Here is a 19439-nt window from a genome sequence, read left to right as displayed (position 1 = left end):
GATTTGGTTGGCGGATCGCATACAACTTTTAGGTGCATACACCGCCATCTACTGTACTGGTGTGTGTGTGAGGCCATTTACAGTCTTAACTACATTAAATTCTTTGATATGGTAAGACAAAATCGCCCTTCCAACTATTAACCCTCAAAACAAATTCAACACCACCCCATTCCACTATTTAATTATATATAGTCCTACTCCAGACCAACGGTCTGAGAGGACATAACACTACCCCCTGCAGCTGTTAAGAAGTAAATCTTAGCAGTCCCAAGTACTTCTTTGCCGCTGCCACCACAACCACTATTTTCTGTGACTTTTGATCCATTTCTGCAGTACAATTGACAACCATGGCTATAAATGCTAAAAGACCTTACTGAAGCACATATTCTTCCCATCACTCTCTCTTGGTCTCTGCCTACTCACAGGAATCCTCTCAGGATCCCTCACCCTGTACCCATCTTTCTCTACCACTCTTCACTGCTTTGGCATACAACACTTTCTGTACTACTCTAATCCGTTATTGTAAATAAGAATTTGATCTTAACTGACTTGCCTAGTCAAATAAAAGTTAAATACATAACCCTGGCAACCTCAATCTGCCTTTCTCTCACCGGACACCTCTGATCTCCAGCCCCATGGGCACCCCCACAACTAACATGTATAACTATTTCCACCGATACCACACATTCCATTGTCTTATGCCCTCCTGCACACTTTTCACATCTAGGCATCTCCCTCCTACACACTGCTGCAACATGCCTATAAACTTGACACCTAAAACACTAGTATTTTCGGGAAACAAAAGCTCTCACGGTATAACTGACACTTTCTACCTTGACCTTATCTGGCAAAGACTCTACATAAAAACTCAGCATGACAGACAAAGTCTTCTGTTTCCCCACACTCTCCACTGGATCTATGTCTCACCTAACTGTATGTGTCACAGACACCGGGAATCTTAAGTTTCAACTGCTCCTCCTTAACACTTAGTGTCGACCCCGTTATCACTCCTTTCATCGGCGCCCTGCTCCTGAGAGCAAAGCAAGTCCCAATTTTTGTCCCTAATCGCGTAACCCAGATTACCCGCTCCCTCTGGGTGGAGGAAACACAAATCTACATAAGTCCACTCGTAGTTACCTTCACCAACTCAACAGTTCCCAACTTATCCTCCCCCACAGCTTGAAACCACATATGGATCAGCCAAAATGATCAAATCTCACTCCCACTGGGCCAGAATCATCCTTATCATTCTCGGGACGAGGCCCAAACTCGGCGGTCCTCACCCTCGGCAGGTTCCAGCTCTGAAATGCACGTATCCATCTTTTTGCACTCGACGCCAACCTTCCTCACCATACTGCTTCCCTCTACACTCAACTTCTTCGCAGCAGTCATCACTGCACCTGCCACAGTTGTCATCCTCACTCTCGTCACATTCAATTTCCAAGCTTTTCAAAAGTTCTGAGATTCTCCATTTTATATTCACTCAAAATATATTCCACTTTGCTCCTTTTTTTCTTGTCCACCATCATCTTCTTCACCAGATTTTCCAGAAGGCTTGTGCAATCCCCCACTCCATATTTATGCATAATATACACTGCTCAAAAAAATAAAGGGAACACTTAAACAACACAATGTAACTCCAAGTCAATCACACTTCTGTGAAATCAAACTGTCAACTTAGGAAGCAACACTGATTGACAATAAATGTCACATGCTGTTGTGCAAATGGAATAGACAACAGGTGGAAATTATAGGCAATTAGCAAGACACCCCCAATAAAGGAGTGGTTCTGCAGGTGGTGACCACAGACCACTTCTCAGTTCCTATGCTTCCTGGCTGATGTTTTGGTCACTTTTGAATGCTGGCGGTGCTTTCACTCTAGTGGTAGCATGAGACGGTGTCTACAACCCGCACAAGTGGCTCAGGTAGTGCAGCTCATCCAGGATGGCACATCAATGCGAGCTGTGGCAAGAAGGTTTGCTGTGTCTGTCAGCGTAGTGTCCAGAGCATGGAGGCGCTACCAGGAGACAGGCCAGTACATCAGGAGACGTGGAGGAGGCTGTAGGAGGGCAACAACCCAGCAGCAGGACCGCTACCTCCGCCTTTGTGCAAGGAGGAGCAGGAGGAGCACTGCCAGAGCCCTGCAAAATGACCTCCAGCAGGCCACAAATGTGCATGTGTCTGCTCAAACGGTCAGAAACAGACTCCATGAGGGTGGTATGAGGGCCCGACGTCCACAGGTGGGGGTTGTGCTTACAGCCCAACACCGCGCAGGACGTTTGGCATTTGCCAGAGAACACCAAGATTGGCAAATTCGCCACTGGCGCCCTGTGCTCTTCACAGATGAAAGCAGGTTCACACTGAGCACATGTGACAGACGTGACAGAGTCTGGAGACGCCGTGGAGAACGTTCTGCTGCCTGCAACATCCTCCAGCATGACCGGTTTGGCGGTGGGTCAGTCATGGTGTGGGGTAGCATTCCTTTGGGGGGCCGCACAGCCCTCCATGTGCTCGCCAGAGGTAGCCTGACTGCCATTAGGTACCGAGATGAGATCCTCAGACCCCTTGTGAGACCATATGCTGGTGCGGTTGGCCCTGGGTTCCTCCTAATGCAAGACAATAGTAGACCTCATGTGGCTGTAGTGTGTCAGCAGTTCCTGCAAGAGGAAGGCATTGATGCTATGGACTGGCCCGCCCGTTCCCCAGACTTGAATCCAATTGAGCACATCTGGGACATCATGTCTCGCTCCATCCACCAACGCCACGTTGCACCACAGACTGTCCAGGAGTTGGCGGATGCTTTAGTCCAGGTCTGGGAGGAGATCCCTCAGGAGACCATCCGCCACCTCATCAGGAGCATGCCCAGGCATTGTAGGGAGGTCATACAGGCACGTGGAGGCCACACACACTACTGAGCCTCATTTTGACTTGTTTTAAGGACATTACATCAAAGTTGGATCAGCCTGTAGTGTGGTTTTACACTTTAATTTTGAGTGTGACTCCAAATCCAGACCTCCATGTGTTGATAAATTTGATTTCCATTGATCATTTTTGTGTGATTTTGTTGTCAGCACATTCAACTATGTAAAGAAAAAAGTATTTAATAAGAATATTTCATTCATTCAGATCTAGGATGTGTTATTTTAGTGTTCCCTTTATTTTTTTGAGCAGTGTATATTGCTTCCTTTTCTTTTGCCTCCTTTTTTTCTTGTCCACCATTTGACTGCATGTCCAAACCTGAACAAACTCGAATTATTCTTTGGCAGCTGCTATGTTAGTTCTCTTAACCTGCTATGTAAATATTAAGCTGACCCCCGATGCACCCTACGGCCGATCTAAGCAATAACGGAGCGCTGATGTTACACCCATCGCTGTTCACTCCCCCCTTCGTTTGCAACGGAGATTTCAGACACACTCCTAGCACAGATAGAACAATGAGCCAGATATTTCACCAGATGTATGAATGTGAAGCATCCGGTTGGCGTTTCCACTCACTACCAAATATGGTGACCAGAGGAAGCACAGTGGCCGGCAAGTGGGAGAAGATGGAGAGTGATGGATTTTGGCCCACATTCTGCAAAATTTCTCTTTGAAGAAATATTTGATCACCATACAGTTCTCTTTTGCCCAAATTATAATCTATAACAAACAGAGTGGACTGCGTTTTGTAGACTTTACCCTTTGCCAAAGTAAAAAAAAAATGCGTTTAGAAGAACTGCCAGGGCGAATTGAGTTATTGCACATCAAGGCAGGCCTTCCCTAAAGGAAAAAATCAAATAAATTATAGAACGCGCAAATAGGATCTCACTATCTCGTGCTTGACTCTGCCCACCTCCTTGTTCTATGACTAATTTGATCCAATTGGAAACGACAGAATCTATATTGGGTTAATTATACAAAAATATTTGCTCCAAATATGCAGTTACCCGTTATTTGAATCTGGAGCGAGAAAGACGAACCCGGAATCATAACGCCTGAGTGAAGTTTCCACATCCGGTTTTCAGCGGAAAAGGAAGCTAGTTTACGCGGAAACACAGCATCTCTACGTTTTTTTGTGACTAAGATTTTAGCCAAGTGTCTAGAATGATTTTCTAAAGCCTCGATACGCAGCGTCGAACTCAAAGCATTCAGTTTACATTTTCGGAATAAGCTAACCAGTTACCCACCTGGAAGTACTTTGCCGTACGACCAACTTTTTTTTTCTAATTCCAAACTGTCGTATGGAAGGTTTAGGGGGACCTGCAAAATCAAGGTAGTTACAGTAATTGCTAACTAACGTTAGCTAGCTGAGCTACTCTATTTGATCTGAGCCACTAGTCTATGACAAACAATAGACTATTCCATGTACAGATAATTCATGTATTGTTATAAATGCGCCCTTGCAAGTGGCATATTTGCCGTCAATATAGACTTCAATACATAGCTAGTTAGCTAGATGATTTGGCTACTTGGTGGTACTCACTATTCGTTTATGTTATGTGCCAAGTCTCATTGGATCTAACATTACTGCAGTGAGATGCAAGTTAAGATTGTCAGGTAGCCTGAGGCTAGGGTGGACTCCCTTGGTCAGTTGGTATAGGCCTAACAATACACTTGGAATCAACTGTAGTTAAACCACTATCTAATATTACAGAACGTATTTCCTCAATCTTCCCATTTTCACTGTTGTAAAAGGGCGTTATCAATTTAGAAATTACTAGGTCTAACCAAACTAAATTTAAGTTGACCCTGGGTGTCACCCAGATAGCAATTTTAGTTGGTGTGAGATGGATGTAGATATAAAGCCAGAGGAGGATGAGGTGGAGATATCCCCAGCTGTCATTGGGTCTGACACTTTTGATGCAGGTTATTCATATGCCGAAAATGGATATGACACAGCAAAAAAACGTCTTATTTGTAATCTGTTAGAAGATACAAAATCAAAAATGAATTCAACAAAAGTTGATGTTCCACTTCAAACAGCTGTAAATATGGGTGGTAAAGGTGTTGTTCATGTTCACACAGAACAGGATAACCAAAGCACCCCTGTAGGGAATTTAATCAAAGAGGAGTCATGTTTTTACATGTCACCCAGTGATATTCAGATTGGAAAAGTATGTACCTTGTCTCGGTCTGTCCTGGTCAGCAACATTAAACAGGCAAATGTGATGCCCTTTGCAGAGAAAGTGGTGCAAAACTGCTACCCCTTGTGCAAAGAAATAGGTGTGGAATTTGATGTGAGATCCAAACCACCATCCAAAACAAAACTTGACTCACAGTTACTGACTAATGGTGTAATGTATGAGGTTCATAAATTTGCAAAAAATACAAAAAGGAGTTATATGTATACTGTCTATAATATTCTGAAATATAATTTTAATGTACACTTTCAAGGTCAGAAACGCTGTCAAAATGCCATACATATTGCATCTAAACTGAAACGAATGGCCAAACGGAAACATGTCGCAAATAAAGACTTTTCAAAAGAAGTGTTTACAATACCGCTTGTGACTAGACAATACAAGAAAAAAGAAGCTACTCCACCTGCAAGATTGTCAAAAAGACAATTGGATTTGAAAGGGATACAAGAGGCAGATGATACAGAGGAGAAGATGAACTATCAGAAGACGGTTAACAAGACCGGTTTGAAATATCTGATCGCTGATGAAAGGACTGTATGGTCTCTGCATGCTGAAGAGATCATCTCTATCGAAACAGATGAAACTGTAAAGCTTGGCCAAGATGATGGACCCACTGACTTCTGCTTAAAGGAGTCTGATGTTCACTCTGGGGTCACTGAGGAAACCCCATGCCCAGAGAACCACCAAGTTGACATTTGCAGGAAAATGATCAATGAAATTGTTACGAGTGGTGAAATGCAACAGATGAGATGGATTTTTGTAACCTTTTCAAAGTGTTTTGGTGTTGGGACTGGTTCCGAAAAGAAATTTGAACAAATCCTCACTGAATACAGATCAGACATCCTACCACTCATAGTTGAGAAACATTGTGGCTTTAGTTCCACTGAAAAGACAATGATGTGCCTTGTAAGTCAGCTCTTCTGTGGCTTACATTTGATTGATGGCTTAGCTCACCAGGCAAAAACAACTCTTCTACTTTGGGAAAATATGATTTTAGGAGATAAAGAAGTAGGAGTCCATAGCTCCCCTAACATTGGGTCAACAGAGTTGGAGTCTGGAACAGTGCGTTTGGTGAGTTCTGTGAGGGATGCTGTGCAAGAGCTTGGATGGGCAGAGGACGGTCAGCTTGTTCCGTTCGAAACCTTTTTGACCAGCAAAAAAGAATTTGATGAAGTTCCTTTGTCTCTATCCATTGGACACAGAATTGATGGTCTGTTTCATAATTCTGCTGGGGTGTATAGCATCCATGATGATTTGGTTGAGTTTACCAGTACGTACGGAGCTGAGAGTAGTTTGCTTGCCACAGTTGTTGCTGATTTGGAGGTTCAACAGTTCAAGGCCGGATGCAGAGCTCTGGGTCTGGTTTCCAAGCTGATTATTGATCCTCTCTGGAAAGCCTTAACTTTGAAGGGAAACGTGTTGGAGATGGAAGAAAGATACCAAACCCTTGTTACCAAACTCAAGGAATGGCAGGAAGATGGGAGAGGCCTTGTTGAAGGAAATGCATGCTTGTTTGATGACATTGTGGTACCCAAGAACCTTGTGTTTGACAGGCTTACCAGGTGGACCGACACAGACTTTTTTGAGTTGACTGTTCAGATTGTTGAGTTGATCCTAGCCAGTTTTCTGAAGGTTTGTTCTATGATGCTTCCAGTCGACCCAGAGCTCCTGTCAAAGAAAAATGATAGATTCAGGAAGGATTTGGCAATATTAGATCAATTGCAAAAAGCGAAGTCAAATGCAGTCAATATTGCCATTGAAGGCATGGACATGTGCAAGAAGAATCACACTTGGGAATGGCTGTCCTTTTTGGATGAACCAAAAATAGTGTCAATGTTGAAAACATTCCAGACAGTGTAGGCAAAGGAAGAAGAAAATCTCTCTGCCACACCTGCAGAAGAATGGAAATTGTAAAGGAATAGACATGACAGAGTCAATGAGTCTTTTATTTGTTTATTTATTTACTAATGAACCACAGTAGGACTATACAGGACATAACCTTTTTATAACAGGTTTAACTTTGCCCCTGTAACCTGGTGATGACATTGCCTATACAGCTCTTTCAAAAAACTTGCATGAACGTGATTTTCTTTCTAGCACCTTAGCTTTTGTGTTCAGACTGGTGAAAGATGAACAGCAATGCAACCTCAGACAATAAGTAGTCGCAAGTATAATATAGTTACACTATATACCTATTTTGTTATATATTGTATAGCCTAATGATGTTCAAACGCGGTGTCGGTAAATGTTGAACGTCGAATAACGCTTATCCATTATCCATGCTTAGTCTCAATAGTTGAATTTGCATATTTCCTTGGCCTTCTTTTGATGCCTGGTCTTGTTTTTGAAAAGACTAATTGAACGAAAAAAATTATAATTTTAAAAGGAGACCAGTCATTATTTTAGTGTTATTAGCTTATTTCTGGACCATTTTTTCCCCTCACTTTTTTGTATGACCATTGAATTGCCTACTTGAATGGTCAACTTAAATAGAAACAAGATGGAGAGCAAGGCTCTGAAAGTTGTCAACTTTTCCACTGTTCAAAATGAATCATGCTTTATTTTTTTTAAATACCTTTTTTAAAATCATATTTTTGTTATCCATTTTTGAGAGCCTGTTTTATCTCTATATTTTTGTTGGAGATGATGTTTTCATTAGGACAAATGCACACTGGACTGCAGTGCTTTTCTATCTGCTGCAGCATTCAACCTTGTACATTACTGTAGACTTCAGGAAGAACATGCTTTTATATATAAACATCAAATAATTTGCAAAAGGTGAGAGCTTCATTCACTTTGAAAACTATTCACTCTTTCATTTAAGTAGCTATTTAGTTTATTCAATTGTTTTTACCATGACTATGCATTCTGTCTTTCTGCAGGCTGACTTCCAGGTTTGGGATGTCCACCATGAGAGATTCTTATTAAAGTTGAACCAGTGACTGTGAGTACTGTATATTAGAGGTCTTCTCGGAATCAGACATTTTGATCCAAACTGAATTGAATCTGTGAATTTCCCATCCGACACTGGACAGGACCCGCAATTTGTTTGTGTGAAAATCAAAACCCGATCCGATTCAGGTCCAAGGTGTACCAGATCCAACCCAAAATATATCCGAAATGAGGGAGAATCTGATCCAGGTCTGTATCGGACCCATATGTATCCGAAATATTTAAAAATGCTGTGCTTTATTGCTGCGCAAGCCAGCAGAATTGTTTTGACTTGTCTGTTAGGCAGTGCACTTTAACGTTTCACATGCATTTTCTGTTGTAGGCTTAACTAAAGTAATATAGCTTAATATTTTCATAAATTACATCCCTAATTTAAAACGTCAACACAATATGAAGGGAAGAGGTGTGTGTGGCGAAGACGCACTAGTAGGCTGTCTCTCCAGAATGCGCTCTGTCTCCCGCTTTTTCGTGCACATTCATTGTTTCATTGTGAATTGTTTGCCCTTTGTTCATGTTTATTTTTTTCTTTCTTTCTTGAGCACACAAAGTACCTGGCCTCTACGCAAATGTAGGCCTATAAATATTCCCATTTGGGGATGTCTGATAGTCATTCTGATTGTCTTAACCCACCACCACGTATGAGCTGCGACGCTTCTGTGTTTTTTTTTCGTCACCTCACACAAAGTCAACAGAGTGTTTTACATCCATTGCGAATGACAATAGTTCCTCAGTGTATTTGAAAAATCTTTCCAACACTCTCCTTCTCGATAGGCCTAAGTAACCACAGAACGCCTCAGTGTGAAATAGCAACATATTGCTCATCCCAAATCTCCAGTAGAAATGTCATATATTTTTAGACAGATCAGAGGTCTGTAGCCAACGAGCGTGATCTGACCCGGGATCCAAGGGTCAACTACACAATAACGGGTCGGATCCCAGGTAATTGGTTCGGGTATATCCGTTAAGACCTCTGCTGTGCATCCTGCCTCTTTTGGACAAAGCACCCCTTTTCAGATCTGTCTGAAGGGGATGGCCCTTACAAGTCTCCTATGGCAACATAAACAATGGAGTAATATGCCCATAGCTTAGGGCATTATGTCCCTAGCTTTTTGGTTAAGAAAGTTTTTCTTAATATTACGTTGATTCTTTGAAAATGAAAGGGTAGGCTTCGTTTCATTAATAGGCTTTGTTTCAAAAATACTGGAATATCTTAGACTGTGGCTTTAGCTTTAACCCTATAGTAAGATAAAATCTTATGAAGCTCATTTTGTACTTTTGTCCTCTAACATAGCGTGCTGAGATGTCTCCTGTGTTCGATTGTAGGCTTTATTAGTTGTTCTTTTGCAGTTAATACAAGTAACATGTGGATGGCGTTTGAATAAGTTTGCTGTTTGCTATATACAAGGGGTACCAGTATTGAGTAGATGTGCAGGAGTATGAGGAAATGGAGCTATATACTGTATGTAATTTTTATTTATTTAACCTTTATTTAACTAGGCAAGTCAATCAAGAACAAATTCTTATTTACAATGACGACGCTGAACCAATTGTGCGCCGCCCTATGGGACTCCCAATCACGGCGGTTGTGATACAGCCTGGAATCGAACCAGGGTCTGTAATGACGTAATGGGTCCCGTTGGTTCCGGAATTAGTGCATCAGTACCGCTTGCCGTGAGGTAGCGGAGAGAACAGTTTATGACTTGGGTGGCTAGAGTCTTTGACCATTTTTAGGGCCTTTCTCTTACACAGCCTGGTACAGAGGTCCTGGTAGGGAGCTCGGCCCCAGTGATGAACTGGGCCACCTGCACTACCCTAGCGTTTTGCGGTCGGATGCCAAGCAGTGCTGTACCAAGCGGTGATGCAGCCAGTTAAGATGTTCTCAATGGTGCAGCTGTATAACTTTTTTAGGATCTGAGGTCCCATGCCAAATCTGTTCAGCCTCCTGAGTGGGAAGAAGTGTTGTAGTACCCTCTTCACGACTGTGTTGGTGTGTTTGAACCATGATAATTCCTTAGTGATGTGGACACAGAGGAACTTGAAGCTCTCGACCTGCTCAACTACAGCCCTGTCGATGTGAATGGGGGTGTGCTCGGCCCCCCCGTTTTCTGGAGGCCATGATCATCTCCTTTGTCTTGCTGATGTTGAGGTAGAGATTGTTGTCCTGGCACCACACTGCCAGGTCTCCTCCCTATAGGCTGTCTTATCGTCGCCGGTGAGGCTTACCACCATTGTGTCGTCGGCAAACTTAATGATGAAACATGCCTGAGAGCATCAGCTGTTCCGGACAACTGTGTGATCACGCCCTCCGTAGCCGATGTGAGTAAGATCTTTAAACAGGTGTTGTGGAAAAATTATACGCAGGGACACTCGAAGTCAATCTTAAATTAATAATGGTTTATTGGGCCTCCCGGGTGGCGCAGTGGTCTAGGGCACTGCATCGCAGTGCTAACTGCGCCACTAGAGTCTCTGGGTTCGCGCCCAGGCTCTGTCGCAGCCGGCCGCGACCGGGAGGTCCGTGGGGCGACGCACAATTGGCATAGCGTCGTCCGGGGTAGGGAGGGTTTGGCCGGTAGGGATATCCTTGTCTCATCGCGCTCCAGCGACTCCTGTGGCGGGCCGGGCGCAGTGCGCGCCAGCCAAGGGGGCCAGGTACACGGTGTTTCCTCCGACACATTGGTGCGGCTGGCTTCCGGGTTGGAGGCGCGCTGTGTTAAGAAGCAGTACGGCTGGTTGGGTTGTGCTTCGGAGGACGCATGGCTTTCGACCTTTGTCTCTCCCGAGCCCGTACGGGAGTTGTAGCGATGAGACAAGGTAGTAATTACTAGCGATTGGATACCACGAAAATTGGGGAGAAAATGGGATAAAAAAAATAAATAAAAAAAATAATGGTTTATTGTCAGCGTGTTGGAGTGGTTCCAACGAACTCAATGCACCATAGTACACATGTCAATCAGGAGCTCTCCTTAGGCAGACCCAAAAGTTGTCTTATATACAGCAATACACAGACAAGTTATATTTGCATAATTTAGCATAATTAATTAATTAATCATTACCGTTTTGTTTCATTCATGTGACCGACCAATAATGTTCCATAACATGTGACAGACCAACACCTCACGGGGCTTCTCCACTCTAAGCTGAGACCTTTAAACTGAGATATCTTTTGTTCGTTCTCAAAACAACGTCTGGGCGTACTGCCAAATTGCAGCTACTGATAGTGAGGATTTGTACAGTCAGCCACTTGCATGAACACAGAAATTGGTTTATAGAACGGCACATGAATAGAACACAGAAATGAGTTATCAGAAAAGCACAAACATTAAAATGTCCATTACACAGGGCAACATTTACAAGGCGGCAGGGCCAGACGGATTACCAGGACGTGTACTCCAAGCATGCGCTGACCAGCTGACAAGTGTCTTCACTGACATTTTCAGCCTGTCCCTGACTGAGTCTGTAATTCCAACATGTTTCAAGCAGACCACCTGTGCCCAAGAACACTAAGGTAACCTGCATAAATGACTACCGACCCATAGCACTCACGTCTGTAGCCATGAAGTGCTTTAAAGGCTGGTCATGACTCACATCAATACCATTATCCCAGAAACCCTAGACCCACTCCAATTTGCATACCGCCCCAACATATCCACAGATGATACAATCTCTATTGCACTCAACACTGCCCTTTCCCACCTGGACAAAAGGAACACCTACGTGAGAATGCTATTCATTGACTACAGCTCAGCGTTCAACACCATAGTGCCCTCAAAGCTCATCACTAAGCTAAGGACCCTGGGACTAAACATCTCCTTCTGCAACTGGATCCTGGACTTCCTGACGGGCCGCCCCCAGGTGGTAAGGGTAGGTAACAACACATCCGCCACGCTGATTCTCAACACGGGGATCCCTCAGGGTTGCGTGCTCAGTCCCCTCCTATACTCCCTGTTCACTCATGACGAGGCACGATTCCAACATCATTAAGTTTGCTGATGACAACAGTGGTAGGCCTGATCACTGACAACGATGAGACAGCCTATATGGAGGAGGTCAGAGACCTAGCCGTGTGGTGCCAGGACAACAACCTCTCCCTCAAAGTGATCAAGACAAAGGAGATGATTGTTGACTACAGGAAAAGGAGGACCGAGCACTCCCCCATTCTCATCGACGGGACTGTAGTGGAGCAGGTTGAGAGCTTTAAGTTCCTGGGTGTCCACATCAACAACAAACTATCATGGTCCAAACACACAGTTGTGAAGAGGGCACGAAAGCCTATTCCCTCTCAGGAGACTGAAAAAATTTGGCTTGGGTCCTCAGATCCTCAAAAAGTTATACAGCTGCACCATCGAGAGCATCCTAACTGGTTGCATCACTGCCTGGTATGGCAACTGCTCGGCCACCGACCGCAAGGCACTACAGAGGGTAGTGTGTACGGCCCAGTACATCACTGGGGCCAAGCTTCCTGCCATCCAGGACCTCTATACCAGGCGGTGTCAGCCACCCTAGTCATAGATTGTTCTCTGCGGTAACGGAGCGCCAAGTCTAGGTTCAAAATACTTCTTAATAGCTCCTACCCCCAAGCCATAAGACTCCTGAACAGCTAATCAAATGGCTACCCAGACTATTTGCATTGCTTGACCCCCCCCCCCCCACACACACACACACACTCTTTTATGCTGCTGCTACTCTGTTTATTATCTATGCTTCATCACTTTACCTACATGCACATATTACCTCAACTAAATTGGTCCCCCGCACATTGACTCTGTACCAGTACCCACTGTATATTTTACTGCTGCTCTTTAATTGTTTGTTACATGTATTTTTTACTTATCTATTTTTTACTAAACACTTATTTTTCTTAACTGCATTGTTGGTTAAGGCCTTGTAAGTAAGCATTTCACTAAGGTCTACACCTGTTGTATTTGGCGCATGTGACAAATAAAATTTGATTTGCGTTCATAGAACTCAAAAATGTGATTCTCTCTCCCTCACACTCACACTGTGATCTCTTGGTTTTATCTTCCCAGCTTCAGCAAAACTCTGATGTGTGCCGTGTCCCTGTGCAGAGTCTCAGATGGGGAGCTGGACCTCTTGAAGACCAAGCTAGACTGGCAGGCCTGTGGATCTCTTGTTCTGGGCTACTCAGAGGTGCTGCCAGAACTGGACCTCGGCACTATCAATTCACAGACCGCCACCTACAAACCTGCAAATAGGACAAGTCCTGGGGTGAGTATGTTTTAGTTTGTGTGTGTGTGTGTATGTGTCCATCAATCCATTTTGTGCATGTAAGTATTGTCTGATCAATTATTGACCACTCATTCTCTTCCTCTCTTCCTGTGTTGTAGCCTCAGTCACAAAGTGATCACTGATGCTCTGGCTGAAACTAGCCTACACCAACTGGTCCTTGCCAACTGTTCCACTAACCTACCGTATGGTGCTCATTGGAGTGCTTGCGAAAGCTTCTGATGTAGGTAGGTAGTGAGTGAAGACAGGGAGAGGGGCGATCTCTTTTACTTGATGTAACTGTTGGAGGAGGGCGATCTGTTCGGTAATGATGAATAATGTACTTTCTCTACAGCCTCTTCAACAACGGACTTGTGAACAGAACATCCTTCCTGACACACAAGACAAGAGTTCAGAGGTCTTGTAAAGAGGGATGAGAGGACCGCCAATAGATTAAACTGATTCATTACTTTGATCAGTCCTACTTTCAACACTTTTTACTGAAAATGTACTCTGATTGCCCACTTAAGCTTGCAGTGGATTTCAGAGTTAAACATGACACATGCAGTGTCACTGTTTCGTGTGGAAGGGGCTACGAGAAGGGGTCGATTTGGAATTCAGCACTGTCCATGGATTGACCGACCTGAACTTTTTTTTTCTTAAATGTTTTATTTTTGTTTTTGACAGTACAGCTGGACATGTAAAGATTGAAACATAGTAGGGGCATAGACAGAGGGTGGCCGAGGTGGCAATCCCTGTTGCCAGGGGCCATATCTGCTACAGAGTCGGGGAGCTTAGACCACTACACTAGACTCAGTCACGACTGACCTGAACTTTTTACCAGAACAGAAATACTATGTTCATCAGACTCTCCTCACTGTAAAACTCAGAATGGTTGTGAGGTCACAGGGAAAAGACTGATCTGAGGGGCCACAGGCTCACTAAACATTGTAGCTCACTTGACTGGAAAACACAGCTCTTGGTGGTGCCAATGTCTGACATGAAACAAAAATGAAAACACAACAGAAAATTGCTCTCTACTTCCTACCACAATCTTATATATTACATACTTAGAATATGAATGTGATTATTCATACACTCATATTAGGCCTATTTCTCTTTGGTTGGGGTGTTCAATGGTTAAGTGGACTAGCTACCACTGTGGCATTTTGATGTTATGGCGTCAGCTCTGGCTGGCTGAGAAGACAAGTAAAATGGCTAATAGTTGGCAGGGCAATTTTTGTTTTTTCCAACTTTGTATTACCGTATGTAAGAAATACCATTGTAATAACACGAGCATATTGCTATTACATTGTTATAACTAACTTCTTTCTTAAACAAGGTTCTCTCACATACTCACAAGCAGAAACTGAGACACACACACACCAGAGACAGATGGCTGACACAGAACATTCATAGACACTGATAAGGCAGGGAAGGCCTTGAGCAAGAGTGCTTGGTACGGCTTCCCACGAGATAATGAGACACACACACATAACCAAGGACTGAGGGCTGACGTAAATCTTTCATAAAACACAGATAAGACAGGAACATCAACGCACACACAAAAAACTCCTCTTCAGTCTGAACACTTTTGAAGACAAAGAACTCTACTCAGAGCCAATGGGACAGTGATACTAGCCTGAAGGAGACCTCGCCCAACTCATCAGAACCAACCAGAGGACCAGAACTTCCAGACTCAACCTACTTTCTGTGCTGTATAAAATGACTATGTATTTCTGTTATCTGGGCTCTGTCTGCAGGTTCCTTACGAGCCGAATGAACGAGTCCAAGCATGCTTGTATCAGATATATTTACCTCTGAATAAAACTGCTTTTTATTATACGAATATCCACCCTGTCCAGAGTCTCTACTTCGTCTCAGTTCTCCAGTAAACTTGTGTCATCAACACGTATCAAATAATTTAATGAAGGTAAAAAAAAAATCTTTATATCGGAGTTATGCCTGTTGTTCAAGCGTGTAACTGCTCTCTCATTCGCTAGAATGGTCCCACCTGATCTCGCCTCCTCCCGACTTCCTTCCATCTTTGAAGACATGTATTTTCATTGTTAGAGTGGCCACTTGAGTATCTTATCTATATAATTGTCATGACTGTCACTCCTTGGTGAGGATCAAAGGTGCCGGATCAGCTAGGCCAATGGCTGACAGATAGCCAAACTCTCTCTCCTGGGGGAGTTTGCCCGGTTTTATGATTTAACGACCGGATTGTAAATACCTGGCAGAAACTCCCTTCGGCTCTGCAGTATTGAATGTCTGAGTGTTACAGAGAGACTCTTGCTAAAAACTTGAACATCAAAAGATTGGACATTGGAACATTAGTTTTGAAATCCAAACGCTTGGAATGGTTGATGGGTTTATTATTTTGTGATATCATTAAGGATGGTATAACTAAGTAACATTGTAACTTTAAGAGCTTTCACAATGTATAGATCAGATTTGCATCTAAATGTTGTATAAAATAAATGATTAAGTATAATAATACTGTTGTGAAGATAAAATGTGATTTTAGCCTTCTAAATGAGAATTGTTTTTCATAGCAAAAGTTTGTCGGTAACCACGCCCACGTGAGCACAGACTTCGTGTCAGCATGATGGAACACCTCTTTTTACCTAAGTATAAAAGGAATCGTAACGAAATTTACATTAGACCAAAACATACCGGGTTGCTGCCGGTGTGTAAAGTGGTCCTAGCTGTACCCTGAATAATCAACCATTGAGACCAGTCTATGTGCAGCGTGAGCTAAATACGTTACCAATGGTTAAATCTCTACAGTTGGGTAATTTAAAGTAGTCTATGTAGAATAATTGACCTAGACGGGAAAGAAGAACAATTCCCTATCACCACTGTGTGATACACCTCTGATGGATTCGTTCTAACGAACACTCCAGAACAAAAGAAGGCTACAACTACTAAGGAAATTGTGACCTCTGGTGGACCACCAGAGACTTACATCGAACCACCACATTGAACTATCGAGTTCAACAGAGAGACAACAGAGAAAGACTTCTACGCGTAAATATGTATTTCATTCCTTTTTTGAATAAGCGGTTGTTAGGGTATTAAATATCCATATTTAAAGTGGGTGTATTTTTCAACTCTATGTACGATAAATCCACTCTCATTGTCTCTCATTGGCTCCTTATCTTTCCCCACCCCCTTTCCATTGTGTAACAAGCTGTCATATTGGGTTAGTCCACTAGGGACTGTGTTTCATTACAGTATGTTTGTAATAAATAATCTACACTGTGTGTGATTATTTAGTGAGTTAGAAAATAAATAAGCCAATTTGTGTATTGCTGAATCATCACTTAGGCTAGGGTTCGTGCAGATTTATGAGGTCAACGACGTTCAGAATGAGACTGAGGTAATAATACATGAATAAGTGACTGTAGGATATATTATATTATAATTATATTATATATTCTTATCTATAGATTGAGATTAATTCAGGAGATAATAAATCGTTAAATAAGTTTTCCCGTGGTGCCCCAAGTTACTAATGAGTTAATTGTTACATGATTCATTTAAATCACATAATAATTAAACATAATTGATTTGATTAAAAACAGTCATCACATTAATGATAGTCACGTCACAACATAATAGATACTCGTTGAGACTACTCAACTTCCCACTTGTTTTTTGTTTTCTTCTGTTGGCTAACATGCTGACTAGACCGGGCATGCGCATGCCATCGTGCACATGTTGATTTTGTCCCAACGCGATCAGGACACGCAGGTTGAAATATCAAAACGAACTCTGAACCAACTGTATTAATTTGGGGACAGATCAAAATGCATGAAACATTCATGGCCATTTAGCTAGCTAGCTAATTTGTCCTGAGATATAAACTTTGGGTTGTTATTTTACCTGAAATGCACAAAGTCCTCTACTCTGACAATTAATCCACAGATAAAAGGGTAAACCTAGTTGGTTTCTAGTAATCTCTCCCTTCAGTCTTCTTCTTTGGACTTTATATAGCGGTTGGCAATCAACTTTATGGTGCATTACCACCACCAACTGGACTGGAGTGTGGACCTCAGTTCATCTTTCAATCACCCACATGGGGGTATATGCTCCTAAAAACCAATGAGGAGATGGGAGAGGCGGGACTTGCAGCGACTCATGCGTCAAAAATAGAACCAAGTTCTATTTTAGACCAGACGCTCGTTGAAGCGCACAAGCAGTTTGGATGAAATTATTGAATACCATGTATGTGTACATTTATTTTGCAACGCTCGTGCACGTAATGCGAGCGGTGTGGTCAGCATGTAAGCATTCTCAAGCGTCTCGAGATCGAGGGAGCAGTATAATATTTTACGTTTAGAAGGCATCAGATGAATCTTGTCGCAGTCTGAATTTTCTAAGTTCAAATTTGAAACTGTTGGAGGCTGAGGGGACTTGCAACATCAAGGTAGTTAACAAAATAACTTGGCTGATGCTAGCTAGTTATTATTTTTTTATATACAATACTAGTCAAAAGTTTGGACACACATACTCATTCAATGGTTTTTCTTTATTTTTACTATTTTCTACATTGTAGAATAATAGTGAAGACATCAAAACTATGAAATCATGTTTTAACCAAAAAACTAAAACAAATCAAAATATGTTTTATATTTGAGATTCTTCAGTAGCCACCCTTTGCTTTGATGACCGCTTTGCACACTCTTGGCATTCTCTCTACCAGATTCATGAGGTAGAACCCCTGGAATGCATTTCAATTAACAGGTGTGCCTTGTTAAATTAATTTGTTGAATTTCTTTCCTTCTTAATGCATTTGAGGCAATCAGTTGTGTTGTGACATGGAATGGTTGGTATACAGAAGATAGACTATTTTGTAAAAGACCAAGTCTATATTATGGCAAAGACAGCTCAAATAAGCAAAGAGAAACGACATTCCATCATTACTTTAAGACATGAAGGTCAGTCAATCCGGAAAGTTTCAAGAACTTTGAAAGTTTCTTCAAGTGCAGTTGCAAAAACCATCAAGCGCCATGATGAAACTGGCTCTCATGAGGACCGCCACAGGAACGGAAGACCCAGAGTTACTTCTGTTACATTTACATTTTTACATTTAAGTCATTTAGCAGACGCTCTTATCCAGAGCGACTAAGTTCATTAGAGTTACCAGCCTAAGAAATTGCAGCCCAAATAAATGCTTCACTGGGTTCAAGTAACAGACACATCTCAGGATCAACTGTTCAGAGAAGACTGTGAATCAGGCCTTCATGTTCAAATTGCTGCAAATAAACCACTACTAAAAGACACCAATAAGAATGTCATGACTCTCTCCTTGGTGAGGATCAAAAGGACCCATCGGCTAGGCAAATGTTTGAAGATAGCCAGAATCCCCTCTCCTGGGGGAGTTGGGACGGTTTTATGACTTAACGACCAGTCGTAAACTTTCTCTCTCTTTCCCCATCAGTATGGAGAAGTTAAAAATCCCTTTGTTACAATAGAGAGAGACTGCCAAAACATCAAACAATGAACATTGGGACAATATATTTCAATATCCAAATGTTGGGAATTATGACAGATGGACTATAGAAAATGTGTCTATTTTGTGATGTCATTAAAATGATCAGAAAGACGTTATGACGGAAACTTTAAAATCTTTCAATGTATTAATCAGATTTACTTCTAAATGTTGTAAAACTTATGATTAAATATGAAACTATTTGTGAAAAGATAGAAATGTGATTTTAGCCTTCTAAATGAGAATTGTTTTACTTGCAAAACTTGTGCCAGTCAATAGCTATGCCCAAGTGAGCTCAGAGTTTGTGTCAACATGATGGAACTGCTCGTCATAGACGGATAGAGTGGTTTCAACAGAGAAAGACATCTACGCCTTTCTGGACTTGTATTCTTTGTTTCTCCCACTCTTTGTCTTTCCCCACCTCTTTCCATTGTGTAACAAGCCGTCATATCGGGTAAGTCCACCAGGGACTTTTCATTGCATTATGTTAGCAATCAATATAACCTATACCGTGTGTGTGTATTTATGTAATTATGTGTGATTGTTTAGTTAGTTAGTACATAAATAATTAAGCCAATTTGTGTATCGCTGATTCATCACTTAGGCTAGGGTTTGTGCAGATATCCAAGGATTATGCAACACTC

Source organism: Salvelinus fontinalis, chromosome 4 (genome assembly GCF_029448725.1).
Source record: "Salvelinus fontinalis isolate EN_2023a chromosome 4, ASM2944872v1, whole genome shotgun sequence".
Classification (NCBI taxonomy): Eukaryota; Metazoa; Chordata; class Actinopteri; order Salmoniformes; family Salmonidae; genus Salvelinus; species Salvelinus fontinalis.
The sequence above is the reverse complement of the archived record's forward strand: the minus strand, read 5'-3'. Positions refer to the sequence as shown.